Source organism: Balaenoptera borealis, assembly GCF_965194805.1.
Source record: "Balaenoptera borealis genome assembly, chromosome: 12".
NCBI lineage: Eukaryota > Metazoa > Chordata > Mammalia > Artiodactyla > Balaenopteridae > Balaenoptera > Balaenoptera borealis.
The window spans coordinates 48,272,023-48,297,734 of NC_138869.1; the positions used below are offsets into that span (position 1 = coordinate 48,272,023).

At 41.0% G+C, this 25,712-nt stretch overlaps 2 protein-coding genes across 11 annotated transcripts in view; one reads left to right on the forward strand and one right to left on the reverse strand.

The window, feature by feature from the left end:
• The window catches only part of LOC309608508 (uncharacterized protein), a gene marked incomplete at its 5' end in the record, with an annotated part of 555,765 nt that overhangs the window by 5,284 nt on the left and 524,769 nt on the right, over positions 1–25,712 (reverse strand). For 7 of the 9 annotated variants that reach the window (XR_014232917.1, XR_014232918.1, XR_014232920.1 and 4 more), the window contains one exon: positions 3,811–4,319. Of the gene's footprint in view, positions 1–193; positions 4,320–25,712 lie in introns of those variants that run through there. The other 2 variants (XR_014232919.1, XR_014232923.1) reach the window with 2 other exon arrangements.
• MOBP (myelin associated oligodendrocyte basic protein) overlaps positions 11,580–25,712 on the forward strand; it is a 53,375-nt gene continuing 39,242 nt past the window's right edge. The window contains exons 1-2 of one of the 2 annotated variants that reach the window (XM_082348794.1): positions 11,580–13,602; positions 16,264–16,341. The gene's annotated coding sequence lies outside the window, so the exon portion shown is untranslated. The remainder of the gene's footprint in view (positions 13,603–16,263; positions 16,342–25,712) is intronic. The other variant, XM_082348795.1, reaches the window with a different exon arrangement.

Here is a 25,712-nt window from a genome sequence, read left to right on the forward strand (position 1 = left end):
GAAAGAAAATGAAGAAAATCCTAAGTAAAGTTGTCTTAAAGGCTGATGAAAAAACCATCAATTTTGGAACAAACATTTGGCAACCCTCATGGAAACTGAAATGTGATCCCACTTTTCCGTATCTACCAGGAAGTAGGAGGCACGTAACAGCAGAGGTGGAGGGGAGGGCAGCAGTCTACTCCCACTGGCAACAGGAGTGCGTGGTGCAGACTTTAAAAAGTCACCTCACTTAAAGCCTTTCCGCTAATTATCATCATGAGAAAGAAATTCTAGAAGCCCTTGATAAACTACTTCTCTCCACTGTAGCCAACTGCTGCCACACACCCTTCCAGCTTGGCCTGGCACTGGGTACCAGCATTATTGCAGCATCGTTTATAATAGAGGAACTTGGGGGAAAACCTTCATGTCCATCCATAGGGGAAAGGCAGAATCATAGATGATATCTACATGTGATGACACAGGACATCCAGCAGTTAAAAGGAATTCACATACCTGTACATCTGAATAGATCCTAAAAACACTGCTGAAAAAGCCAAAAGTGCACGAATATATTCATGCTGACCCCTACTAAGAGGCAGTACCTCACATGTGTTAAGGAATAAACATACAAATCTGAGTGTGTAATGAAAGGACTGGAGATCCGCCACGTAGCAGTTACTACTGAGAAGGACTTGAGGGCTCTGGGGTTGGGAGGGGTATTAAAGAGGACTTGAACTTGGAGTTAAAAATAAAAGAAAAAAGAAAAATGTAAGTTACTGGTATAATTAAAAGTGATACAACTGAAAGTCAACAATTTTTTTCTAAGTACTTATGATGAATAATGGCCTAAGCCTCTTACTCCACTGTTTAGAAGTTTAGATCCCTGTTTGATCCTCCCTTGTGTTTTCCTTTGCCTTTATCTTGTGGCTAATTGCAAATTCATACCAATCAGGTATTGTGAACAGCAAGCAGAAATGATAAGTTCTGAAATATTTGAAAGCTGGGACTCATTGCACCAAAAAAAATCCATAACAGTATTTTTTATGCTTATTAAATGAGGGTGGATATATTTTAGATAGTCTGCTAATTTCTGGACAGTTGGATTTTGTAATTATTTTTGTTAACATAATAAAGACCTTTTGGTTCTGGCATGACTAAATGCGCTAGTTAGGATTTTGCTCTGAGTTTTGCAGGCTGGAATTTGGATTGTATAATCAAAGGCAGGTTTTTCATCTGAAAGCATGTTGAAATGCTTTGGCTAATAAAGATATCCCTCAATAGGATGGGCTGCATTTTCTTTATCCCGTAACTCAGTATTCTTTACAAGGTTCTCCAGCAAAGCAACCCCTCCCCTTTAGCCGGGGAGGAAAAGAGGAGCCCGCACTCAAATCTCACAGGGTCTGGGAAAGTAGCCCAAATAAAGAAGAATAGTATTTCTTTTTAAAAGGTCATGTTTCTTTTTAAAAATATGAAAATTTACTCCATAATACTTCTGAGTAAAATTGACACTGCATGCAAATGCATCATTTTATTCCTGAAATCCCAAATACCCCTGGGGTCCTCTTATGCTCCACCACAATAAACACAGCACGAACATATTCTGGAAACTGTGTGTAGAATCCTAATATTGTTTGAGAATTTACAAAACATAGCTTAAACATCTTATTTAAAATCAGGGATAGGAGAAACTTTCTTTTTATGTAACTTCATCTTAAACAATACTAAATAGAGGAGAAGGTCAATGTTTTTTTCCCCCCAGATTCACTGAATTTGCAGAAAAGATTAGACGGTGAATTTGAAACAGAAGCAAAATCCTGTGACAATTTGTATTTTTGAAATAACAAATAAACTACCAGCTGAGTTCTTTCCTACAATGCCAATTTGGATTACTGAATATCAACAACAATCACTAATGAATTATCATGTTAGCTAAGGAATTACTATTAACTTGTTAGGTGTGATAATAGCATTGTGGTCAGTTTAAAAAGTCATAATTTGTTAGAGATACATACAGTACATAGTGCAGATTTGTGGGTGAAATAATATGATGGCTGAGATTTGATTTTAAAACTTCTGACCCAACCCCAGCAAAAAAAAAAGTGTATGTGGGTGGGGGAGAGGGTGAGTGAGGATTAGGTATAAATGAAACAAGAAAGGCAAATGTCGATAGTTACTGAAACTAGGTAAAAAAACACGAAAATTCCCCTCCTAATCTTGTGTACATTTAAAATTCTTCATCATAAAGACAAACTACCAAGTTATGTTGAACACTGTCATTCACTAAAATTTCCTAAGGAAAAAAATAGAATTAACCAATATCAGGTATTTAAATAAAAATACTGACCATAAAATACAGCCTGCACAGTGGGTTTCTTGAAATATTCTGTTTTCAACCAAAGTATTTTTGGGATCTTGGTTTTCGGCCTTGTGGGTGTTTTTTAAAATCAACCACTGCAATTAAATAATATTCAAAATGGTAATAATTTGTGAAGAGATTAGAATCCCATGTCATAAAATGATTATGATTGTGACTTGCTGGGCTCAAATCTGTACAAAGGCTGATGGCACTTGTAATTAGAATGCAAAATCACACTTTGTATGATTAACAAAGACACTGCAGATGCAGAGAGATGCAACAAGTTCCTTATTTGCAAGCCTGGATACCCGGCCTTTCAGTGTTCAGTTCTTCCAATCACTGGTTCCAGGAGACCAAGTCTATAGCCTCACATGTGAGGACTTAACTGCTTTACTTGTGTCACTGGAATTGGATATGCACTTATTTGTAATCTCCAAATGGTCAAGCATAAAGTTATTTTCCTTTAATAATCAAAATGAACGTTACATATTTACATACATACGTTATATATTTACATATATACTATACATTTAGTATACACCGTATGTATAATCTGTTCATATTATTTTAAAAAAGAGAGTATTTCTTGACGCTAATAAACTAAAACTGAGTGGCCGGGTAGCACTTTCATAGGGAGATGTCCTGAGTTTCAGCAACTGTTAATGGACTTGCTAAAGCAGAAGCTGCTAGTAGGAACAAGGCATCTGATTTGGCAGCAAACACTTGGCTAAATCATGCCAGACTTCAGGATGACCTGGGGCTAGGTTAGGGCTCCGGATGGGGAAATCTGACTTCCCATACAAGGTAGATACAGACCCCAAGTTCGATGAGGTCCCCCCATTATATGAACAAAAAAAGGGCAAGGCTCACAGGAAGACTGTCCTGTGGTCTAGCCTTAGATTGGGTCCCACCAGGAGCAGACCCAGGGACAAGGAGTCTAGTACAAGTAAGTTATTGGGGAGGTGATGGCAGGGGGCCCCCACAAGTAGGGGAGCGGGGAAGGGAGACGGAGCTGGGCGCCTCACTGAGCAGGCAACTGGGGCTGCAGCCCCTGGGAACTGAGAGGCAGCGCAGAACACAAGTATCTCAGCGGAAGGGTGATGGCTCGGGGGATTAACAAGTTTCTCGGGTTTAACAATAACTGTGATTTGCTGAAACTTCAAAGACAGGTTTTCAGTGCTCCATTCTTTGAATATTTTACTTAAGGAGTTCTAATTCATTTTGAACAAAACGCAACCAAAATTTAAAGTAATTCATTTACAAAAGTGAGTAGGGACACAGTTTGATTTATAAAGTAGTTTTTCAAAGTCTCAAACTTTTCTAAAATCTGATGATTAGCAGCAAATTTCAAATGAAAAATGAGCAAACTTAAAAGGGCCGTCATTTGATCTTCACAGAATGCTCTGTAAATGCACGTCCTGTAGCTGCACCTGTTTAACTGCCATTCTAGGACGCAGTCTTCTTAAAATACTTACTTTTGAAGTGGACACTGATGCTTTGTCAGCAGATTTCTCTCTTCTTTGGGGGGTGTGGGAAGATCACCGACATCACCACAGAGCCTACAGTGGTATGTAAATTCTTATATACATTTTGTGCAAGTTACAGATTCATCACCACCTTTCTGGAGAAACTGAGATTCAGTGCTTAGTTTTCTATTAAACCTTGGGTTTCATTTGTTTGAGCTCTTTGTCATCAAAAACTTTATTGCAAAATGCAAAAAACATTGCCAAATAGTTAAATAGTTGCATATCATACAAAGAAATCTAAAAACCACTGTAGCAAAAGCCATCAGACTGCTCTTTGTCACTGTGCATCTGGCTGGTACTCAAGTCTCCCGCAGGGGCAGCAGCTTGGAGTACTTCTCTCACCATCTGAGATAAGTAGGCATTGACTGTCCCCAGGTCCTCGAGTCCCAGCTCACTATACTTTTAGCAAGTGTCCTGATGCTGTTCTTGAAAGGGAGGCGTTAGTTAAGCTGCTGTTTCTGGAAAGAGTAGAGAAAAGAGAGATAGTTACTGGGGTCATCTTTCAGACTTAGGCACGTCTAAGTGAGAGTTCCTTTCACTGCACGTGTGTCTCACACACCAGCAGGAGAGATCATGGCAGAATCGGATGTACACAGTGGAGGCCTACCAAACTCGTCCGGGCTTATTCCAGTGTATGATTAAAAATAATATTTTGTTACAAAATAAAAATTTCAGACACATGATAAACCAGAAGGGACACAGGGAAAGGAGACACAAACTACTCCTGCCCAGGCCCGTGGGGATGTTTGCTCACCTGTCAGGCATGTCACCCAGCTACAGCTGCTTGTGAGCCTTGGTGGAGTGAGGAAGGTGCTTTGGCTAACCTCTCACCATTTCTGCCAGGCTGCAATCTAGAAAAATCCCATTCCCAAGCCAGTAATAATAAGTACTCCTTATTCCATACATTTTATCACCATCCTCCTGGCAGTGATGACTTTCTGCTGTTTCTGCTGACTTGGCCTGGCCACATCCCGTGTATATAGCCAGGCAGATACAACCTATTATAGCCATGTTCCCAAGATAAATGATAACTGGTCCTCAAGTAAGAGGGCTTGCCAGCACCTCTTAAGACAGACATTTGATAAAAAGGACATTTGGTTCTTTTCAGGGGTGAAATATTTTAGAAGAAAGAAAATGACACTGTCCCAGAACTTTCAAAGATATCACAGGCGCATTTGGTTTGCGGACTTTGTCACAAACAGTTCATCGTATATTCAGCTGGTAATTGGAGTGACCAACCGTATCAGCTAATTGGCTTTATCCAAAGGAAAAATAAAACCTCCTGTATCTTTATGAGAGGAGGTTGGGGCGCCATCTTCCTTGGTGATGATATTTCAAGAGTCGGCTCCCAGGTCCCCGAGGAAGACACTCCTGGGCTGGAAAGCTGGCAAGAGGCTTAGTGAGCTTTTAAAAGGATTTATATACATTTTGAAGAGACAGAGAAAGAATGTATATTTACACATTTTCTAAAGTAAAAGCTCTAAGAAGAAGGGGTGGGGAGAGTCCTTTATTTTCAACAAGTAGAATTAAGTCTTTTAAATAATCTGGGACTTCCCTGGCAGTCCAGTGGTTAAGACTCCATGCTTCCACTGCAGGGGGCGCTGGTTTGATCCCTGGTTGGGGAACTAAGATCCCACATGCCACAACGAGGCAACAACAAAAAAAAGTCTTTCTTATTTTTAATTTGTATTTATCCTTACACAAGTAATGTAGGCAGCCTCCTCAAGAAACGCAAGCTGGGAAAGGTAAGGGAACGTTTTCTTCCCTAGAGTCTCCAAAGGAATGGAGAACTCTGGAATGCCTTCCAGAACTGTAAGATAATAGATTTGTGTTGCTTTAAACCACTAAGTTTGAGGCACTTTGTTACATTAGGATTAGGAAACTAATAAACTCCTAATCACATGATAAGAAAAGAAATACTATGTATACAGAGTAGATCACTATTATATTTTATATATTTATAATCTATACTAATATAAATATATATATAACATGCTAACATATTATATATGAAAATCACTTCAGAAATATATTTGACATTTTTGTGATTGCTAGTGTTTTCACCATCGACTCTGTCTGCTGAAGCAGATCACAGTTTTAGGTGAGATACATTTAATTTAAAAATTGATGTATTAAAGTTATATAACACGAAAAAATTTGTTTTTTTTTTAACATCTTTATTGGAGTATAATTGCTTTACAATGGTGTGTTAGTTTCTGCTGTGTAACAAAGTGAATCAGCTATACGTTATACATGCATACCCATATCCCCTCCCTCTTGCGTCTCCCTCCCACCCTCCCTATCCCACCCCTCTTGGTGGACACAAAGCACCCAGCTGATCTCCCTGTGCTATGCGGCTGCTTCCCACTAGCTAGCTATTTTACATTTGGTACTGTATATATGTCCATGCCACTCTCTCTGTTTAAGTTTTATAACATGAATATTTATTACACATAGGAGTCAGTTCCAACCATGTTGCCTCTCTTCCATTCCCCCTGGAGACCAGCTTCTATACTTAGAAATTGTTTAGCTGCTAGTTACAGAGGCCTCAAATAACTGTGCCTTAATTAAGATGGGGACATATTTTTCACTCTTTTAAAGTGACTTCCAGAGCTAGGCAAACTGGAGATTGTTTGGAGGCTCTGTCTGGCTGCTTTCAGTGTTCCAGGGTCCTCCTTTGTTGTTTTTTGGGGGTGTTTTTTTGTTGTTGTTGTTGTTGTTGTTGTTTTGTTGCTGTGCTGTTGAACTGAGCGGCTTGTGGGATCTTAGTCGCAGGTTTGATCCCAGGTTGGGGAACTAAGATCCCGAAAGCCGCGCAGCGTGGCCAAAAACAAAAAACACCACAGTGCAATGTACTCTTAAAATGGTGAACTATCTCAAGCTGCTGGTATGGGGTGTCGGACAGAGGTCTGTTGAGTTTTTCTTGACATTTTCAATGTTCCATGGCACACTGTGAGCCCGCTGTGCACACCAGGGATTCCTGCAGTGTTTGAGAACCATGGGTTTTATACATAGAAGTGCTCTGTGACGTGTTACCTGGGTTCCTGCAGTGGCCCATCACAGCTTGTTGGCTTGGGAGGAGCAAACCCTGAATAGAGGGCACACCGCGGAGAGGTGAACAGGACGCGGCCATGAATGCACTCGTGTGCAAATAACATCTTTACTTTACTTTCCAAACAAACTTATTGTACTTTCTAATACAACTCTAAACCTGGACACTCACTCCATTTGCCCTTGTCACTGTGAAGATGTGGACAGCACTGTGTGAGAGAAGAAAATGCCACCCAATGACGGGACTCAGACAAAACCAGAGGAGTTAAGTCCCCACCATTATTTTACTTGGAGTGAATGAGGCTCTTCTTTACAAACAACAGCTGCTTGTGACAAATGTTCAATATATGGGTTTGACCAAGGACAGAATTTCATTCTGCGATTTCTTTTTATGAAGTGGAGAGATGTTGCTCTTCTCTTGACTTCAAATACTGTGTGAAATTCTCTCAGGTGCTGAATGAGTTCAAGGTGTGGTTTGTCAGGCTCCCAGCTCTTACCTCCCTCAAAGTTATGGTGAAATAACTACTGCACACGATCTGTGAGGAATGATTGAACATTTTCCCCTCACAAAGCACTTTATAAGTAATTGTCCATTTAATTTTGTTTTTTTTCTTTTGGCGGTGCCGCGGGCTTGCGGGATCCTAGTTCCCTGACCAGGGATCGAACCCGTGTCCCCTGCAGTGGAAGCGTGGAGTCCTAACCACTGGACCGCCAGGGAAGTCCCAGTAATGGTCCATTTAATACCCTCTCTGGGATTCAGGGCAGACTCAGCCAAATTTACCGGAAATGAAAACCCACTGGTAACTGGCCTCACCAGGCACTGAACTTTGAGAACAATTTCAATCGGCGGGGGCCCTTTTTATTAAAAAGAAATCTTGCAGGAGTCTTGTCATACTCTTAGCCCTCTTTGAGAATTCTGCCCAGTGGAATTGATGAGGCAGGCACTGCTGAGAGGAGGGGGAACCTGAGAGGGAGCAGACGAGGACGGTGGGACGGAGGATTCCCACAGTGAGATGGTCTTCTCCCTGGAGAGCGAGCCTGGCACTGGTCCTGTCTCACCCTAGGACAGGATGCAGATCTTTCTCACACCAGACCACACCAGCCGAGAAGCTGAACTTGGCATAAGAGGAAGAGAGTCAATGGGAACTTTGGGTAAAAACTTCAATAAAGGTTACATTAAAAACAGGCTGTTTGGGGCTTCCCTGGTGGCGCAGTGCTTAAGAGTCCGCCTGCCAATGCAGGGGACACGGGTTCGAGCCCTGGTCTGGGAAGATCCCACATGCCGCGGAGCGGCTGGGCCCGTGAGCCATAATTACTGAGCCTGCGCGTCTGGAGCCTGTGCTCCGCAACGGGAGAGGCCGCGACAGTGAGGGGCTCGCGCACTGCGGTGAAGAGTAGCCCCCGCTCTCCGCAACTGGAGAAAGCCCTCGCACAGAAACGAAGACCCACCACAGCCTAAATAAATAAATAAATTTAAATTTCTTAAAAAAAACAAAAACAAAAACAAAACAGGCTGTTTTCAGCTTAGTCACATGTGTGCTGTCTACACTGTATTATGGATTTCAGATTAACAGGATCAGGAATCAGAGTTTTAGTTTGTGAAGGGGCAATAAATTAGAGAAGGTAGCTTCTATTATAGAGATCTTACTGTGTGTCAGGCAGTGTGATGGGCATTATTATTACTTTTTTTTTTAACAGAGCCTGATAATGAATTCCAATCTATTAACTCAAATGGCGACAGATTACCCAGGATCTGTGCTTTTCTCAAGGCACTTTCATGATGAAGGGGAGCAGAATATGACACTCTAAAATGTGCCACTTTGGCTTGTGAGTTATTTTGATAACATAATGATGGGTGCTTGGCAGCTTGGTAAGCATAGAACTAAAACAAAGATAGTTCTCTTTTTTCAAAGATTATTTCCATTAATAATAATTAATATTATTAATAATTAATATAATAGTTGAGTCCTTCACTTCACTCTTGTCTCTGGGTAACTGATATCAGTAATTAGAATCAAAAGGTTCCGCCACTGCAACATGCTGACATCTGACAAAGACCCTCCTGGACCAACTTTAGTCAGGCCAACTCTGAACCCTCTTCCCAAATCGGCCTTGACCTTGGGACCTCAATGTCTGTCTTTGTATAACTTAGTTTTAAAAAGAATCTTGCTAAGTCATTTTAGCAAGAATTCCCCACCCTCAATATCAGATCATTCTCAACATCTGGTCCAATTCCTCATCCCTCACCATCCACCAGATGATGTCTGGTCACCCTGGCCTGATTTCAGCAAGAATCCTGTCAAGTCAGTTTAGCTAGAAATCCCCTCCATACCACTGATATTTCCTCTTAGTAATTTTCCATCCACCAACTCCTCCTCCTCCAACCTGCTCCTTGGCTATTAATCCCCATGTGTCCATACTGTATTTGGAATTGAGCCCAGTTTTATAGTGAGATCTCTTTTTTCCTATTACAATAGTTCCTGAATAAAATCTGTTTTTAACACTTTAATTACTATTCAGCTTTGGCTTCCTTTAACACATCACAACAATATATTCTTATTCTGAATCTCTCCTTTTGATAGAATCCTTGCATATTGCTACCCTGTGTCCACCCTTTCCTTTTCTAATGGTAATATTACAAGGGGTAAAATCCCTGGGTTAGGTCCAGAAAGTTGAACAGCAGAAGCATGTCTTCTATGGAGTTGAGTTTTAACACAGCAAGTTGGATAAAACCCAGTCCCTTAAGTATGGAACATAATGTACATTTACACAGGTCACCACTGGCCAGAACACAATTGTAACTGAGCCCAAGCACAGCAGAAAGAGAGAGAGAGAAAGGGAGGGAGGGAGAGGGAGGGGGAGGGGGGGAGAGGGAGAGAGAGAGAGAGAGAGAGAGAGAGAGATTCGGTGCGGTTGTGGAGCTTGGGAACACACAGAGGCTTTGTCTGAATGGCTGGCAGCTCAGAGGGTGTCTATTCCTCTGATTACCATTGAAAGCTGGGGACTGTATAGCTCAAAATCTGTGAGATCCAGGTCAAAGTCTTAGAGGAGACAGATTTGCTCTCAAAGTGAGGATTGAAGGGCAAAAAATGAAGAAACGTTTTGGTTTCTCTCAGATTTGATCAATTCATTATTATTTACCTTGCAATAATTAAATGGTCTTATAGCTATTTATAAAGGTCATTTTTTTCATATTTTTACAGGAAAAATAGGATTGTTGTCATTAATCTGAACATCTCTTGGCCTATCTTTTAAATTTTAATAGAAAACAACATTTACAACACATATTTTGTTACATAATTTTGTTAGGTAAACAACAATTGTCTAATTGCGGATATGAGTTTATGCACATTTAACTTTCTAGGGAGAATATGGAGATGTCCTTCTCTCACCAGTGTCTTTCCTAAGGTAACTTTTTTCTGTGGATGATTCACTCACTTTGTACTAACTTTCAGTGATTCCCCCTAACACGATGTTCACCATACCCTCCAACCCCTTTTATGCTTGACTCTCTCTATGTGCTGATATAAACTAGTATTATGTTTCACTGCTACAGTATGGATTTATTTTTAGAGTGATGAAAATGTTACGGAATTAGATAGTGGCGATGCCTCCATAACCCTGTGAATTTATTAAAAGTCTCTAAATTTTACACTGTAAAATTGTGAATATTATGGTATGCAAATTATATCTCAATAAAAAACAATTACTTTTTTTTTGATTATAAGTGGCAGTTTAACTACACGTGCTTATTTTATCTACTTTTATCTCCCCCCAAATTACTAAAATTATAGTAGTAAAATATTTTTAAAAGGTAAAGAATTAAAAACAATTTTTACTCCCACAGGGGCAGTAGAGAATTTTCAAAAAGGTTTTAACCCATCAAAGAAAAGGAGACACCAAAAGATGAGTGATTATAACACAATTTGGGGGGTTGAAATGAGTGGAGGGCAATAAATGGCTTGGCCGACTGGAGGAAGTTCCATTTTAAGAGCTGGCAGGGGCCATGCCCGAGAAAAGCATGTCAAAAGGATGTGTCAAAAGACCAAGCGTCTACAGGCTTGGGGGACCAGGCATAGTGGAAAGCAGGATAAGGTGTGGGGAAGGTGCACATTCTGAACAAATTTCCAACTTCACTGCACAGCTTGCCCTAGTTCCTGGAAGTTTATTATGGAGAAATTTCTAGACTCAGAAACTGTGGAGAGCAGCGTGATGGGCAGGGCTTAGAAAAGGAAACGTCCGCATACTCACGTGGGTCCCTTGCCCACCCTGATCACAGAATATCAGTAGTAACATATTCAAACTCCTCCACCTTCCCTAACCTGCCAGGCTGGAAAATGGATTGCTCTTTCTTTTTTTCTTTTTTTTCTTTTTTTTAAATTTTTATTTATTTATTTATGGCTGTGTTGGGTCTTCGTTTCTGTGCGCGGGCTTTCTCTAGTTGTGGCAAGCTGGGGCCACTCTTCATCGCGGTGCGCGGGCCTCTTACTATCGCGGCCTCTCTTGTTGCGGAGCACAGGCTCCAGACGCGCAGGCTCAGTAATTATGGCTCACGGGCCCAGCCGCTCCGCGGCATGTGGGATCTTCCCAAACCAGGGCTCGAACCCGTGTCCCCTGCATTGGCAGGCGGATTCTCAACCACTGCGCCACCAGGGAAGCCCGGATTGCTCTTTCTTGAAGAACCTGAATGACCCCAGGGGAAAATCTTCCAGCTACTTGGATTTTGAGCTCTGCCCATGTGAAGGCCAGCATGGCTGCCCATTCCAGCACTCATCAACAAGCCCCGGGCTTGTACTTGGAGCCATAGTCCTGTGACCATCCCAGTGCTCAGGACCACCAGAGCCCATGCTCTGAACCACCTCACTCTACCTAGCCCTCAAGCACATCCACGGCAGCACAAGCAAAGCCCTGGCTTCATCGTAGCAGTGAATCAGCCAGCACACATTTATAACTCGTTAACTTGCTACTCAGAGAAAGATGTTAGTGTACAATGAGATTTCTATTGGCTGTTTGTAGTCTCATTGGATTGCCTTTTCAGGGTTCCCTGGGTGATTCTTTTTTGCATGCAATGAGACGAGAGCCTAAAAGGAAACTTGATGGCAATGTTGGCATTTTTACCTCACCATCAAGCAGGGCATTCTGGGAATTCAAGAGGCAAGGCTGGGCTTCCCTGGTGGCGCAGTGGTTGAGAATCTGCCTGCTAATGCAGGGGACACGGGTTCGAGCCCTGGTCTGGGAGGATCCCACATGCCACGGAGCAACTAAGCCCGTGGGCCACAGCTACTGAGCCTGCGCATCTGGAGCCTGTGCTCCGCAACAAGAGAGGCCGTGACGGTGAGAGGCCCGCGCACCGCGATGAGGAGTGGCCCCCGCTCGCCGCAACTGGAGAAAGCCCTCGCACAGAAACGAAGACCCAACACAGCCAAAAAAAAATAAAAAAGAAAAAAAAAAAAGAAATGCTTTAAAAAAAAAAAAAAGAGGCAAGGCTGCTGTTGGTTGGATTAGTTTCAGAAGTGTTCTTCCATCTTTCAAATCATTAGCGTGTAGTTCTGCATATATAAAATGAAGTTTTGTAGAAGCACAGGGTTATAGGACCCATGAAATTTAACAGAGGCACAGAGCTATAGGACTCAATAGTGTGATCCCCAAATCTTAGGACAATGATAAGAAAATGCAAACGTCTAAGACTGAAGCCAATATTATCATGTTAATTGAATGAGATTCATCATTTACAGAAATCATGTACCAAAAGAGATGATTTTTTTAAAGTTTTCATAAATTTGAATGCAAAGGGTAATTGTCACAGAATCTTCCAAATCCAATCTCAATTGTGACTAGACTGAGGTAGTCTTGTTATGAGGGTATGTGTATATGAGGGTAGGCGTGTGTGAATGTTAGTCTTGGGGGCGTGTGTATGTAGGTGTGTGAGCGAGGGGATTGTGGATGGGTATTTAATCTGCATAGAGTATGGAAACAGAAGCCTAAAAATAGAGATTTGTCAGTGTGACTCCAACTCTGTCCATGGCTTGTGGGTTTGGCATGTGGTGTGTGGTGTGGCGTATAGCATGGTGGGGTGAGATGGTTGCTGTGTTGGGGTGGCTCATTGGTGGAAGGGTGTGTGGTTTGCTGGGGTGAGTTGGTGTGTGGTGTGGTTGGACCTGGTGTGTGGTTTGATGGGGTACAGTTGGTGTGGACTGAGCCTTAGTGAGGGGCTTGGCATGGGGTGTTAATTATGTGGGCTGTAGGAGGTGGAAGACCAGAATATGCGAGTGTGTGTGGGGATAGCCTGTAGATATGGTGTGTGTGTGTGTGTGTGTGTGTGTGTGTGATACAGTTGTAGCTTAGCTTAGCTTTTGTTTAGATTTTCTTTTGCCCTTTGTTTTGGTCTTTGTTTTTGTCTTTGTTTGGCCTTTGTTTTGTCTTTGTTTCATTCTTTGTTTAAACTTTCTTTGGCTTTTGTTTGGTCTTTCTTTAGCCTTTTGTTTAAACTTTGTGTGGCCTTTTTGTAGTCTTTGTGCAGCTTTTGTTTTCAAGTGGATCTTGGCTGAGAACTCATCAAAAACGCCTTGTGTAATGAAAACCCCGGATATATAATCTGTCCCTATATATTCTGCATGCATTAGGTAGCCTCAACCCCCCCAGGAACCTGGTGCAGACGTGGAACCTGTTTCACACAACTGCTACTTGAAGGTAAGGTGATGCCACTGGTTTTCATCTCACTTCATGTTCTGCTTCATCTTCAGGTGGCAAGTGCACATTTTTGTATGGGCTGTTTCTTCATATCCCAGGGGAAACGAGGTAACAACAGTCAAGATTGGGAGGAGATAGAAGAATGGAGGAGATAAGCACAGAGGACACCAAGGTTATTCCACTGCGGGCAGAGGGCCTTCCTGGAAGGTTCTGGCTAGTGTTTGGGATTGTCTGAGACTCAGGAGAGTCTCCGAGCCTTAATCCAAGTTCTCCTGGGTTTAAAGTCTCGTGTTACTGGAGCTAGATCAATAGCATTTACTGGCTTTTTCTTTTTTTTCCCTATTTCTTCTTTTATTGCTTGTCATAATTTGAAAAAGAGTTTTTCTTCTTATGTAAGAAGAGCTTCTTTCCTCATACAGCTGGGTTTATGTGTGGGGAGTACTAGTGGAACAACAAAGCCTAAATCTTGCTAGAATTTTGCTCCCTGTAGACTAGCAGCCTTCAATGGAAGGACGCTAATTCTTTGTCTTGTACAGAATTTCCTGAAAATCACAGAGTTTTTCAATGTTGTGGCTGATAGAAAAAGGAATGAAAAGATTATGTGTCAGGGGAATAAAGTAATGAACTTGGCTAGAATACTAGGAGGAAAATGGGGGGAAGTATTTTGAATGCTTTGTGAATAAAACAGGGAGACAGAGAACAGACCGCTGTCAGATGTGCAGCTATGCCATTTTACGTTCATCTAGAAAAACAAGAGAATGCCTTGGTGGGTGGATTTTAAAATTGTTTCGGATTTACAAAAAAATTACCAACAGTACAAAAATTTCAAATGTACCCTCATCAGCCAAATGTTGACATTTTACCACATTTGCTTTATCACTCTCTCTCTGTATACACATTTATACATTTTTTTCTGAGACTTTTGAGACTATATTACAGACATGATCCAAATCAGAAAATTAACATTGAGAAAATGGTGTTGTCTAATCTACAGACATCTAGATTTCATCAATCGTCCCAGGAGTTGATCCGGGATGGGATCACCCATCACCTTTAGTTGTCATGTCTCTTTAATCTCCCTTAATCTGGAAGAGTCCTGAGACAGTCATTCTCCTTCATGATCTTGAACATTTTGAAGAGTATAGGCCCGTTATTTAGTTAAATGCCCTCAATTTGGGTTTGGTCTGATGTCTTCTCATGATGAGGTCAGGATTATGCAGTTTTGGAAGGAATAGGCTTGCATTTTAGATCATTCATAGCCAAATTAATTCTTGAAGCTTGAATTTTACAAATTTTTAATTCGAGGTCTTATTCAGCTAATGGTAACTAGGATTTTAAATGAGTACCTAAAATCTTACAAGAAAATACAAAAAATTAAAAATCCAGAGCTTTTACATGTAATTCTCAAGTATTCACCAAAAGTGTATAAGTGTTGTCTTTGAATTATAAATGGTACTCACAATGATGTGTACATGAACTTGATAGGCATGTAGCGAAGTATTTATCAAGATTCTTCATGTGTGTTGGATTCATGTCTACTGCTCTGAGTATTCATTTCATCAATGTGATCATTCTTTTCTAAGTAAAAGCATCTGCTAAAAACAGATTTCAATAAAGAGCTGTCCTGATTAGCAACTTTGGGTTCACTAACGTTTAGCATGTTGACAGGGTACCTGGTAGAGAAAGAACTTTCATTTTGTTTGTTTGTAAGTGGGAAAACTTCTGTTTGGAGGTATCTGGCAGCTATCGTTCCGGAAGTGGAGACTTTGATTTCCTAGCAGACTTCCTTTGTTTGGGGAGTATTACTAAACTGCATTCTTTAGATAAGCAAATATAAAGCATCCATTTTTTTTTCTCAGAGAAAACTTTGAAGTCATCATAAATCTGAATGTGGGGCAATTGATTAAACTTGATATATGATCTCTGTGGTCAAGTGAATGTATTATGGTTTTAACAGAACTGTTCCCTGGATGAGGTAGATAACTATTTTCTTTCCTAAACATGGAGTTAGATTAGAAGTTTGGGGTTCTGCACGTGGTGCAATTTAATGTTGAGGAACTCAGCTTTTGGGAAATGTAGCATTACTTATTATGATTGCTTTATCTGGGCCATAGAAGTCACTCTGGAGGTTGAGGAAGTATTTTGACTTAAAGGGTTATGTGTTCCCATGATGAACATTTTCCTATATCTTCCTATCTTGTAATTTTATTGTATGCTGAACACGGTAGATAGTAGATTGTAGAGGTTCTGGATTATGATAAATTACTGGAGGATCACCTTGATCCTGTCCAGGCTTGGTTTTAGGCCTTGTTAGGGCAGACTTACTTCATCTTTGCTCTTTCTCCTAGGCATATAAGACCCCTTTGTTTAAACAACACTTCCAAGATCTGAGATGTATTAAGAAAGAAGGGACAGATGGTATGAATAGTCACATAAATCTCTGTAGTGCATGAGAAACCAATATTGATATTTTCTAGAAGTTCTCAATTTGATGCCTTGTCAAAGTGGATCCTTCATTGAGTTTATAGTGCAAAAACTACATCATGATCTTTCCTAGGGCTATGAGTGTGAAGCTTGGTGATTAAGACACTTGATTTAACTACAACCTCAGTAATCAAAATACTAAATTAACCAGAACACATTCTACTGCTTCAATTTTAGGGAAAAAAGAAGCCAATGATACCAAGAAAAGCTCATAACAGAGATCTATTCACCAGATGTGTACGGATGAAAATACAGGTACAAATGAATCTCTTATACTCTTTTGGATCAGCATCTAAATTCTGGTATAATGATTACTAGTATTCAGAATGTCAAAGTAGAATGTAGAATCAGCAAAAGATGGAGCAATCAAACTTTCAATAAGAGTTACACACTTTAAAAAACTATTCCAGGTGTCTTACAGTATGCTAGGTTTGGGGTATAGAAATATGAGAAAAACACTTCCCTGCATCAATCGGAGGGACTATGACCCAAGCCACCATTTGTTCACCTTTGATGAACCCATGTACCACAGTGTGTAGTGAAATGGAAAAGGAGACATCATCCCCTGTAGCCTCAAACTCTACTCAGGAGATTCCTTCCATCTCATTATCTTAACTGAATCCAGCCAGTCTTCTGAGAACAAGGCTTCATCTGTCAGCCTGTCAAGTGAGGGCCATTTTACACTCCAAGTAGCTCCAGATCTGAGAGTGGGGCAATGTTCTCCCCATTGCCACGTTCAGGCCACTGCTCCTTCACTCTCTAGTTATTCCTCCATAATTTGAAGCTTGTGCTCCATTCCCTGTGTCAGTCTGCATCTGACTTCCCAGTCACTCCTCCTCTTTCACTGATAATTTCATAACCAGACTCTGTACTCCCTCACTCCCTCTCCACTTCAGCTCCATCCATCAACTTAGATGACTTTAGTGTCCATGTGACTAAACTATCACTACTCCAGTGAATTATCCACTCTGTCTCATCCATCCACCGTCGTGCTGTGGAACTTAGCAATACTCAAAACTACTCAATCTCTGAATCAAACAGTGCAAACATCCAGCATCTCATTCACAACCTTCCTTTTTTCAACTTTATATGTTAAGTGCCCCACTACGACTGTTCTTTCACTAGGTGCTTCTGATTGACTTGCCCCTTCACCTCCCCATCCATTTATGAATCCATTCACCCATCCATTCATCAATCACTCATTTCTACCTTTTATTTTCTTCCTATTATGAATAGATGCTAGGATTTATCACTTCAATTTTTCTCCTGCAAATTCCCTGGCAAACTCCAATCCTAGATGAACCTATATGTCTTCTCCATGTCTCCACCCAGGCTGCTAAGAACATCTGGAGAAAAACACAATGAAGCAGATTGGTACCACTGCAAAGTAATGATCAGTGACCTCAACTAGGCCATCAAAAATACCTAGTAGCTTGGTCTAAAAATTTCTGCAAAATCTCTTTTAAGCCCATTCTATTCTTCTTAAATCTCCAACTCTCTCTTTCTCAGCTGATAACCTTGCCCTGTTTCACTGGAAAAATGGAAGCTATTAGATGGGAACTTCATATAGCCAGTGTTTTCCCTCTTCCAACAAAAGCCAACCCTTCTACATGTGCTCCGAACTCCATCTCCTCAGGTTTCACTCAAGAACACTAATTATTTTACCTCTTTCTTATTTTATTTCAATCTCTTCCTCTCTATTAGACCCTTTTCCATCAGTACTTAGGCATGCTCTCATCTGTCTCATTACAACAAAAAATAAATCAACAAATGAACAAATCACCATTCCCCAACTCCCCCCCCCCCCAAAAAAAAGCCCCCTGGAAACCACAGGCTTCTCTATCTTCCACCAATCTCCTCCCCTTTACTCTCAAATTTCTGGCCTGAGTTGCCTATAGTTTCTCTTTCTAATTCCTCAGCCCCTTTTCCCTCCACAAACCCTCTAATCTAACTTGTTTCAACCACTCCATGGAGACAATTCTTGTTAAATTCACCAAGTATTTCCATATCACTTAAGCTAATGTACTTTTTATAGTCTTCATATCACACCACCTCTCAGAATCATTCTACAACTTTGACCACTCCCTATATTGAAATAATCCTTCCTCTGGCTTCTACGATACCACATGCTCCAGTTTCCCTCCTTCCTCTCTGATTCTTCTCTTTTTCCTTTGCCAATCACTGTTCCTCCACCTAAACTGCAAATGTGGGAGTGCCCCAGGACATAGTCATACCCTCTTCTCATTCCACATTCTGCCACCTGGGCAATCCCTTCCATCCCCACGGCTTCAATTGCCACCTATACTCCAACAAATTTCGAATTCTATCTCCTGCCCACACTTCTCTGAACTCTCCATTTGATGTCTCTATCTAGATGCCCCTCAAACACCTCAACTCGAATGCATCTAAAACTGAACTCATGATTTAGCCTCTTCCTTCAAAGCTTCTCCTCCAGTGGATGCTTCCACCACCGACGTAGTTGCTCAAACTATATACCTTGGAGTCACCTTTGACGACTCTTGCTTCTTTGAGTAGGTGAATGATTTCAATAAAATATGGTAAATACAAATTGCAAAATGGAACAAAGATAAGTGGGATTTCATCAAACTGAGGAAGTCTACCAGTGTCACTGCTATTGGCTGACTCAGATGGTGGCCTTGGACACAAAATTTGGGAAAAGGTGTGGTTGACAATCAGTGCTTATTTCAGCTCATCTCTAGCCTGGTCTCTTTGTCTCCCTGAGACTGACGCCTTTGGAGAACACAAAGGCAGAACCCAAGGCAGATTAGAAGCTCTCACCATACAATAGCTGTCAGTGGAGCAATAAATCAGTCCATCAGGTAATTTAGGTTCTCTTCTTTAGCCCCCGCTCCCACCCTACTAGGACTGTAGGCCAAATTAACATTTAGGTTTTTCTATAAGACAATGCAAACCTGGAAGATTGATTTCCTTCTCCATCATTCAGGAAGGAATTATAAGAGAGAGGATTTGTGTAACCTACATATGTGTGCATTCCAGAACCCCATCATTTTCACAGAGAAAGAAAAACATATTATCCTTATCTCTTACATCACAAACACTGGATTAAGAAAGACAAATAACTTAATTTTTCGCACCTTGAAAAAATAACAAAATAATAAGACGGTCTCTGTGGAGAGATCATTTTATGTTAAAACCTTAATTCTTAGAATAGCCCTGCTGGGAATCTGACAAAAGCAGCTTGAGTCCTACATGACATCCCAGCGGACAGAAGCACCTGGGAATTTTAAAGACCCTTTCAATTCAATCACGCTTAATACTCATTCATCGAGTAGAAGAAGCAGCAGAACCCTGAGGATTCAGACAGAAATCCTTCCCTCAAAGAGTTCAAACTCAGGTCACAGACCTACAGCCAATTATTATAACATAGTGGGATGTGTTCACCAACAGAAGTATGTCCAAATTATAGCCCAGAGGAGGGCTGGATCCTTTGACGAGGTGAGACTTTAGCTGGGTTGTTCAGGATGAATAGGAGTTTACTACACAACCATGATGGGGAAAAGGCATTCCATGAAAAGGAAACAGTATGTTCAGGGGCATATCTTTTGATCACGGGATGATGCTTCTGTCCTAAAGCAGTTGTGGGGGGCTGGGGGAGGTGGGAGACAAAGGGCAAAGGTGGACAGGGACCAAATCATGGGGAGTCTTATGTCCCATGTTATTAAAGAAGCAAGGACTTTGCTCTGTAACTGGGGAGTCTCCGTGGTTTTGTGTAGGGAATGGATAGATGAGGAGACAGACTCATGCTTTTGGTTCCTTCTCCTGGACTCTCTTGTCCCCTGTCTGTAGAAAAGTATGGGATTATTCATTCACCTACAATCCTACTGTAAGTTCTCTTGATAAGCTAAAACCATGTATTTTGAAATTTTAGATGTAAGAAAATGAAGAACATTGTGTTATTAAAATTACATTCAGAAAATTACTGTACTTCTTACATGTTTATCGAGCTCCGCTTTAATAAGCAAGGTTTTCACTCCTAAAACATTTTCTAAATATATTACCTTTGTGCTAAGGATACCAACCTTGGGTCACACTTGTTCCCTTTCCTACAATAGCCGGGGGTTAGGCAGAGTTTGTTCGATCAGAAAGGGCTTTTGCATGGGTCTGTGAGATAGTTATCTGTGCACAGTGTGGTCCTTGGACCACTTTAATTTGTCTTTATCACCTGAAAACAAAGCAAAGCAATGAGGGCTTTGTTTTGTCTTGCCAAATGAGTTGCCAACTTCAAGACAACAGTATCCTCTTATGCTATTATTTTTTCACAGCTTCAGCAGCTCCCCAAATCAGTGCTGGAGCTTGGCAAGATGCTGCTCTCTGTGGAAAAGCACTCTGATTCAAAATAAATATCTGTATGAAGCTTTCCATTACCGGGGGGAACTGGTTTCCCAACAAGAATCTACTGTGCAACATTCAATTAGTAGTAAACAATTTGGTTGCCAAGGAGACAAATGAATAAATGAGTACAAATGGATAAAGCCATCCTTAGAGACATCCTGTGGACCAATCAACACGGAAGCCATTGTCTTTTACTGTGTAAATTTACTCTCAGGGGAAAGCATTAGCCCCTGACCTGAGAGAGAATTAGCAAGGTTTAAGAAGCTATTCAAGATCTCTAAGGGAGGTGGTGAATGTGGAATGAATTTGCTCCTCAGTGATAGTGGTTTTCACGCAGAGGATTTGGGGCTGTGCAGCCTTTGCTAGGATGTGGTAGGGCTAGCTGAAAGAAGCCCGGGCCTGCAGTGGAACTTTTGAAGCCCTAGTTTTTTATTCCAGAAACAGCTCCTCGACAAAGCACCCAAGTGCATTTCTCACGTGCAGCAAGCGTGCCCTCTGGCAGCCTGGGACGGTGCCTTGAGCACTGAACGCACCAGCCCCTGTGCCCCTCCCTGCGCTCTGATCGGCTGCCTTTCCCCCTCCTTCAACAACGTTATCCCCTCACCCCCTTTTCAGGCCAGTCAGAAGGGGCGTGGCTTGACATTCCCTTGCTGCTATTGTCTCTTTCCTTGAGTCCTACAGAATTAAGCGTATTTGTATATGATTACTAGCTTTTAAAGATTCGTCTCTTTCTATTATTTGCCCATTTAAAAAAAATTTGTAGTTTGTCTTTTCTTAAACATTCTGATTATTAAAACTTTATACTTTTATGTATTTGTACATTTTCTTCTGTACTGGCACAGGTCTTTTAACTTGTAACCACAGTGGTATCTTTTATTCTATAAAATCATAATCTTTGCTTTGCTTCCCTCCTCTTCACGTGTGCTGAGTTAGAAGCTGCATACTGTCAGGATTAGGAATACAGACTAGCCTACCTTGGTTGGAATCCTGGGGCTCCCATGTTCTAGCTCTGTGTCCTTGGGTGGGTTATCTGACTTCTCTGTATCTCAGTTTACTCATTTGCAAAGCGGGGCTATTGTGAGGTCCTGAGAATTAAGTGAGTTAAATACATAAAGCCTTTGAATAGTGTTTGGCTTCCATCTCATGACATGTGTTTGCTATCATTTTTCTTGTTGGGGTCTTTTGTCTACTTCCTTTTGTCTCCCTTTTGAGTAGTTAAACCATTTTCCATTTTTAAAAAAATGCCCCCTCTGTTATGAACCATGCTTCTATACATATGTGGGTCTGTTTCTGGGCTCTCTATTCTGTTCCATTGATTTATTGGTCTATTCTCAAGCCAATACTCTACTGTCTTAATTAGTATAGTTTATGATGAGCATTGATACTTGGTAGTGCAAAATCCTATTCTTATTCAAAATTGTCTTGGCTCATCTTGGTCCTTTATACTTCCATAAGAACCATGAAATCATCTTGTGAATTACATGAAAATCTGATATTTATTGGAATTGAATTAAATTTATAGATTTATTAAGAGATAGCATACTTAGGATATTGGCTATTTCTTTTGCAGCCTTCAAAAGGATTTGCAAATTTCTTCATGAAAGTCTTGCGTTTCTTTTATCAGATATACTTCTACCTGTAGGTGTCCTATAGTTTTGTAGTCAGTGTGAATGGCTTCTTTTACTTTTACATTTTCAAATTGGATCCTCTTGACCTACAGAAATGATTTTGATTTTGGCGTATTGATCTTGGGTCCAGAAATCTCATTGGACTTTCTTTAAGTTTTAACAGCTTGTGGAGTCTCACAGTTTTTTGTTTTGTTTTATTTTGTATTTTGTACCGGTTAGGATTTCGGGTGCCGTGTTGAAGAGTAGTAATGACAGCATTCTTCTTGGGGTGTCTGATTTGGATGAAAATGTTTCTAAGATTTCACCAGCAGTAAGCTGTTATTGTGGATATTTTGGTAGCTAGCTCCTTATAATGTTAAGGACATCCCTTTCCCTTACCACTATGCTAAAGGTATTTGTCAAGAATGGGAATTGAATTTTTTCCCCACAAGAATTTATACATATCAATTACTGCTTTATTTCTAGGTATCTAAAGATTTTGTTGCTACTGTGAATAAAACTTTTTCTAGTTATTCTTTTCCCTTTCTTATACCCTCTTTCTCCCTGGCTGTTCTCCTGTGTTCCCTTGGCTGTAAATCTCATCTGTATGTCAAATACACTTAAATTTATTTCTCATCCTCTCTCTCTCTCGAAATCTCCTGACCCGTGTGGCCAATTACTTCCTTTCACAGCTGCTTGGAGGTTTCATAAGTTTCTCAAACTGAACATGCCTCAGACTAAATATTTGACTCTTCCCTTTACCCATCCCTAAACCTGTTCCCATCTTAGCAAAATGATTCATCATCTACCTTAATTTCTCTTGGAGAAATCCTGTTTGTCCTTCCTTCCTGCCTACGTTCAATCTATCTGCATGTCCTGTTCATTGCTGGGCTTCCTTTCCTGCTCACTCTCTACTCTGACCTTTAGCAATTTTGAGGAGCTGAGAGGACACCTGGACCAGAATAGGAGGCTGCTGGGTAGGGGCCCTGATGACTGGTGGCTTTGGTGGGTCAAGTGGTCAGCAGTAACATGTGTCATTCATGCCAAGGGGCCGGTGAGACCAGACAAGGTACCTATGGCAGAGTCCAGCAGAGAAGGACACCACAAAGACCAGCCACCCCTTCCCTCATTGCCACGAGGACTCTTGGCTTCCTCATACTCTTTTCCACCTTGAGAAGGAATAGAGGGAGGTAAGGAATAGTCCTGATAAGGAGCTGAACTTTAACTGACTACTTATTAGCAAGAGACAGTTTATGCCAGAAACAATTGAGGCAGTATGAATTCAGAGGTTCTCCTGCCCTGTCCCTTCTCCTTTCTTGTAGTATTGTATCAGTTATACAATTATAGAGCAATGAAAAAGTTATGTGATTTTTTTTTTTGGTACAACTGAGCTGAATTTTAATAAATCTGAAATTTCTTGCTTTACTAACTTAAAATTCTTTTCCCAAGTATATATTAAACCACCCCTTCCTTAAGCCATGTAACGTATTAAGAGATCTTGGGACTGATCACTGCCCTCCTTTGGAGTTTTGATCTCTGAAGCCAGAATACTGTTCTCACAGAGGGTTCAGGCCCTAGGTAGTCAGTTGCCTCCTGTCCTTCCCATGTTGAGTTCTCTAATCACAAGACAAGGGCAGCCTTTGCTCATGGTTCTGAGGGATCTGATTGACAAGAATTGGAGAAGTGTACTGTCTTCCAAATACTGACCTGCATTCACCCTTCACTTGGTAGAGCCTGTACCCATTTCCACGTCTGACTTCCCGTGACCCCATGGAGATGTAGCATGGCAACTTACAACTTGCACTGTCTTTCTTTCCAGAGGACCACCTGGGACTAAGGGCCACATGCCGCTTCTATTAAATAATTACCCCACACCCCAACTGCCTTTTAAAAAAGATGGTAGAAAGGAAGGAAGTCTGGATGGAAGGAAGAAAATCCATTTTATGTTCACGGTTCTCATTTCCACCTGCAGTCTCCTTAGGGAATAGTGAAAGTGTGTTTAAAGATACCTATGGCATTGGTAGGTACGTAGAGATGCTAGTGCCATCTCTAGAATATGTAATTGATTTAAGCTTGCTAATTAATTTGCATGAATTAAGAAAAGTTATAGTGGGCTCACAACCAATCAGAATGGCCATCATTAACAAGTCTACAAATAATAAATGCTGGAAAGGGTGTGGAGAAAATGGAACCCTCTTGCACTGTTGGTGGGAATGTAAATTGGTGCAGCCACTGTGGAAAACAGTATGGAGGTTCCTCAAAAAACTAAAAACAGAATTACCAAATGATCCAGCAATCCCACTCCTGGGCACATACCCAGACAAAACTATACTTCAAAAAGATACATGCACCCCTATGTTCATAAGCAGCACTATTTACAATAGCCAAGACATGGAAACAACCTAAATGTCCATTGACAGATGAATGGATAAAGAAGATGTGGTACCTATATACAATGGAATATTACTCAGCCATAAAAAAGAATGAAATAATGCCATTTGCAGCAACATGGGTGGACCTAGAGATTATTATATTAAGTGAAGTAAGTCAGAAAGAGAAAGACAAATACCATATGATATCACTTACATGTGGAATCTAAAATATGGCACAAATGAACTTATCTATGAAACAGAAACAGACTCACAGACATAGAGAACAAACTTGTGGTTGCCAAGGGGGTGGCGGTGAGGGAGGGAAGGATTGGGAGTTTGGGATTAGCATATGCAAACTATGATATACAAGATAGATAAACAACAAGGTCCTATTGTATAGCACAGGGAACTATATTCAATATCCTGTGATAAGCCATAATGGAAAAGAATATGAAAAAGAATATATATGTATAACTGAATCACTTTGTTGTACAGCAGAAATTAACACTATAGTATAGTATAGTAAATATAGTATAGTAAATCAACTATACTTCAATAAAATTAATTTTAAAAAAAAGAAGCAAAAAAGTGTAGTGGGTTCACAAAGTCTCTTATTTTTTCCTAAAGAGCCCAGTTTTATAACTTTCAAGATCAGTTGGAAAAGTCCCTTCCTGTGTTGCCTTTTTCATTCATCAGACTCTGTTGCCTGAGTTAGAGCAGAGGTCCCTGAGGGACGTGGGACTGCTAAAGAGCATCTGGGGACAGGCAGCGATAGGCTGAGGGCTCCTGCAGCCATTGCGAGAGGCACCCTTTGTTCATGTTCTCGTTACTCAAGCATCTACCGAACACCTGTTCTGAATTAGGCATCGAACAAAGCTCTGAGGGCAGAACACTTAAGGGCAACCCTACAGGTTCCAGATGCTCTCCTAGAATTATATACAGCACACAAGGCCAGGGCACAAAAGAGGGAGGAGTGATCATTTCTCCTTGGGGGAAGGGAAGACTCTGGAAAGTCTCCCCAGGAAGTGACTTGGCTTTGGGCTGAGCCCCAAGGTGTTAGAAGCATTTGCTGTGTAACTGTTGGTGGGAAGGAATTAGGCGGAAGGATCCCTAAGGCTCAAGGTCCAAAGGCTGAAATAATCCTGCCTCTTGGGGGCCAGGAAAAGCTGGGTTGGGCTGTATGCACTCACCAGGGGAGAGTCCCTCCTTGAATAAAAGCCTTATTATTGAAAAAAGGTAATCTTCCCCATGGACTTTTGCCTGCATCTCCTTG